Here is a 3992-nt window from a genome sequence, read left to right as displayed (position 1 = left end):
GAGTTTGAAAACCGAGGAGACGAGACTCGCCATCGGAGCGTATCAGAGCGCAAGACGGCACATTTTAGAGCGAGAAAACTCACCGTACCGAGAGGTCTGCTCAACGCTGACAAAGTACTTTGTCAAGTAATGGCTTACTCATATTCTGAAGAGGAATATTCACCCTCTGATGAAGATGTTCAGTCATCCACTGAGACAGAAAGTGCCGCTGCGTCTGTGCGTAACGGCAGCGGGTCGGTGCGCCATGACAGTCCACAAGCAGCACATAGTGGAGCCGATGCTTTGCTTCGGGGTGGCAGGAAGGGACGTGGTGGGTGTAGCTGGAGTGGTCAGAACACCGCTAATGATGAGGGGGATAGCGGGGGTTGAAAAAAGAGACAAGCATATGCTACTGGCAGGATCAACCAGGTAGCCCAGACGGGACGAGCGTGCGGCGCACGGCCGAGCGTAGAGCTGCATGGCGGCGCCCGGTCGGGGGGGGGCACACTAGCGTTTAACCGACTAGTAAATACTAACCGTTTAATAAATGAGTAGGCGGTTAAACGATTAAACGACTAGTCCGCACATCCCTAATGGGAACCACCACCTGGGGCCTGTTTCACGAAGCAGGTTTATTGAAAACTCTGAGTTTCTTAACCCTGAAATGAGGGAAACTCAGAGTTTTCCGTTTCACAAAGCGAGGTAACTTAACCCTGAGACAGAGGGGTAACTCTAGCCTGTTTCACAAAGAGGGGTAACTTCAACTCTCGGTCAGTTACCGCAGTAACAGACTCTATGACTCTAACCTGGTCACCAGCAGGTTTATCTGAGAAAACCTCCAGTTTCTCTCTGTCTCCGCCCTCTTTCAGCCACACGCTGTTTCATTTCCTCATTCATTCAGTCAGTAAGCGAGCGAGTTTTGGCGTAGAACAGCTTTTATTAACGATCCAGTGGATAAAGGAGCAGCATTACTGCACAGATCATTAAATATTCGTCGGTAGATTGTTATCAGACCGAGCATAAATGTTCTCGCATTTCCGGACAATTATCGGTTTGAGCGGTACCGTTTCGTAATCGTTTCAAGTCCGTAATCTACATAAACAACCTAATCCGTCCTTACATTTACATTACCAACCAGTCATGCTCTCACATCCAGCAGATATTGTGTGTTGCGCTGCGGTTCTTTGCAAATGAAAGTTTTTATATGATGTCAGAGATGCAGAGTAAGACAACTGTATGGAGGACAGTCAGAAAAGTTTTCCTGGCTCTGAAACGACTTTAACTCATCATTGTGGTTTTCCTGGACATAAACCTGTCAGAACATCAAGGAGGATCCACAGGATTACAGGTGAATGATGTAGAGATCTGTTAAATTCATTTTAAATCATATTGTGTTAATGACATTGTCCTGCAGCCTCAGACTGGGATTAGTCATTTTAATTTCTTTTAGGATTTCCCAGTGTGATTGGCTGCATAGATGCACACACATCCCCATCACAGCTCCCTCACATCATGAACAGGAAGTCCATTCACAGCATCAATGTGCAGGTAGGCTACAGGTAGACTGACTACTGTTTCTAAATGTTAAAGACTGCATCATAGTTCAACATCTGTCATTCTCTGCACTGTCCAGATCATATGTGATGCTGCATACATCATTTCTAATGTGGAGGCCACGTGGTCTGGGTCTGTTCATGACTCCAGGATTTATGGAGAGTCTAACCTGAGCAACAGACTGCAGCGTGGTCAGCAGCATAAAGACTTTCACAATAGAATTCTCTTGTCTCCCTCCTTTAATATGCTCTGATGTATCCACTATACATTACAGGAGAGTTTGATGGCCTTCTGCTGGGTGACAGGGGTTACCATGACAACCCAGGCTGATGACCTCATACCCTGACCCTGAACCAGGCCCCCAACAGAACTTCAACCGGACTCACTGCAGGACCAGAGCCCGGGTGGAGATGACCATAGGCCTGCTGAAAGCCCGTTTCCAGAGCCTACGTCTCCTCAGGGTGACCCCTGAGAGGGCCTGTGATATTACTGTGGCATGTGTTGTTCTTCATAATATTACCACTATTAGAGGAGAGCAACACCCTGCCCTACAAACTGAAGACCCAGATGATGAGCCCATCCACCTGCAGCTATCCAGGACAGCAGAGCAGTCAGAGACACCGTATGCAAGAATCACTTTAGAGTTTAAGTCACCATCATCACCGCCACAGCAAATAAAGACATGATACACATTTCATTTGCTCTTCTTTATTTCCTACAAATAAAAGATAGTTCAGTTCATGTTCCAGTAGTTAACATAATTCACCTGTGACCATCACCACCTCTAACTTGTGCTCCAGTATTTCAATTTCCAGATCTGCCCTCCTAATCTGTTTTTTGGATTTTTCTCAGCAAATGCAGTTTGTAAATCTGTTTTACTGATAACTGGGAATACATAGAGGACATTCAATTATACAGTTGCACATGAATTCCACAGAATGAAGCTCTGGTGTTTCCTGAACATCCATCTCACTGTGTCAGTCTGTGCAGTGGAAGCTGAGGAACCATCCTGCTGCTGTCCAGCCATGCTCTGTTAAAAAGGATGAGAATGTGCAACACTTCAGTGTAGGCTAAATGTCACACTCTATATTCCACCTAAAATGTGAATGAGAAGAGAACTATCAGTAACATCCTCTGTATGCCTTTCTGGATCCCCCTCTGTAAAGGCAGCAGACACAGTTTCATCCTCTTCATCCTAGATCAGTGACATGTTTCAGTAAACTTAAACTACCATTTGGAGAAATCTGTGGAGTGTTGCCTACTTACAGTTACAAGGTCTGTGATGTGAAGGGGCCAAAAGACAAAAAAAGATATAAAATAGTCTTAATTATTTAACAGGACATGATATGGATGCAGACATTTAGGCTGTGTGTGGATAAAACAACTGCACAGTCAAACAGTCACTTAATATTTAGGCTACTTTACAATGTAAAACATGATCAACATGAAGTACCTCCATGAGATAATGCCGAGGTCTGACCTGTTTGAACAATGTTTTTATATTCCATCTTAAGCTGCTGCCCTGCAGGATTTCCCCTAAATGAAATAACTTAATATTCTACCATTCAGACAGTTATTCCCTGTAATATTATTACGATTACAAAGGACTACATTTAAACTTACGCATTGATCCGGGCTGTTCTCCACGCCGTCTCTCTCTCTTTTACAGCTGCAGCGGTGTTGCACTTCTTTCTAAAAACGTGTTCAAACTCGCCATATGAGCGCGTTAAAAACTTCCATTTCAAAAACGCAGCCTTTCGCTTCCCCGTTTCCATGGTGACTCGTCGAATCGGAGCTCCATTGATGCTGTCTTTTCAGAGTTGTGTTGCACGCGCTTAACTCCCGGTCAAACTACTCCGAGTTGATTAAACCAACTCAAATCAGACGTTGTGAAACTGAAAACTCAGAGTTTTCTATCTCAGAGTAGATCAACTCAGAGTTGTGGAAGAAACTCAGAGTTTGTAAAACCTGCTTCATGAAACAGACCCCAGAAGTTTCACTGTGAAAATAATTTTTTTCCCCCACATTTTCAAACTTTAAATTTGCAAAATCGAATCTTCATCTCCTGGTTGAATAAATGAAGTGATGTATAAACGTTCATTGGAGGGAGCAGGATTTTTCTGATTCATCCTCCATGTGCAGGAAACCCCTCCATGACCCTCTGAGCAGATGTTTCCTCCTCCTGTTGTTGTTCTGAGCTTCTTCCTTCAGTCAGCGTCGGCCACAGTCCACAGCTTTATTAACAGTGTTTTTAAAAAAGGAACTCAGGTGGATCTAAGAATAATCACTTCTGTTACACAACACCAGAACGGGATGTCACCATCTGCTGTCCTACAATCTGTGGAGGACTTTTACTGTTTCACACTGCAGGAAGTTTTATTTCAGAGACAGAAGGCTGGTCACCGGCTCCAGAAACGTTTCAGAAAGGTCCAGATGAGGTGAAGGAAAGCTTTGGGTGA

At 44.4% G+C, this 3992-nt stretch overlaps 2 long non-coding RNA genes across 2 annotated transcripts; one reads left to right on the top strand and one right to left on the bottom strand.

Moving 5' to 3' along the window:
• The first annotated feature begins 595 nt into the window (after positions 1–595).
• LOC127533601 (uncharacterized) lies at positions 596–2201 on the top strand. Its single transcript, XR_007941364.1, has 3 exons — positions 596–1327; positions 1430–1724; positions 1808–2201. It is a non-coding gene; the product is annotated as an uncharacterized LOC127533601 (long non-coding RNA).
• A 24-nt stretch (positions 2202–2225) lies between these two features.
• On the bottom strand, positions 2226–3713 carry LOC127533599 (uncharacterized). Its single transcript, XR_007941361.1, has 2 exons — positions 3157–3713; positions 2226–2728 (listed from the first exon to the last, which is right to left on the bottom strand). It is a non-coding gene; the product is annotated as an uncharacterized LOC127533599 (long non-coding RNA).
• Positions 3714–3992: the final 279 nt, after the last annotated feature.

This window comes from Acanthochromis polyacanthus, chromosome 4 (assembly GCF_021347895.1).
Source record: "Acanthochromis polyacanthus isolate Apoly-LR-REF ecotype Palm Island chromosome 4, KAUST_Apoly_ChrSc, whole genome shotgun sequence".
NCBI classification, from domain to species: Eukaryota; Metazoa; Chordata; class Actinopteri; family Pomacentridae; genus Acanthochromis; species Acanthochromis polyacanthus.
Note: the sequence above shows the minus strand (reverse complement) of the source record. Positions and strands in the feature narration are given on the sequence as shown.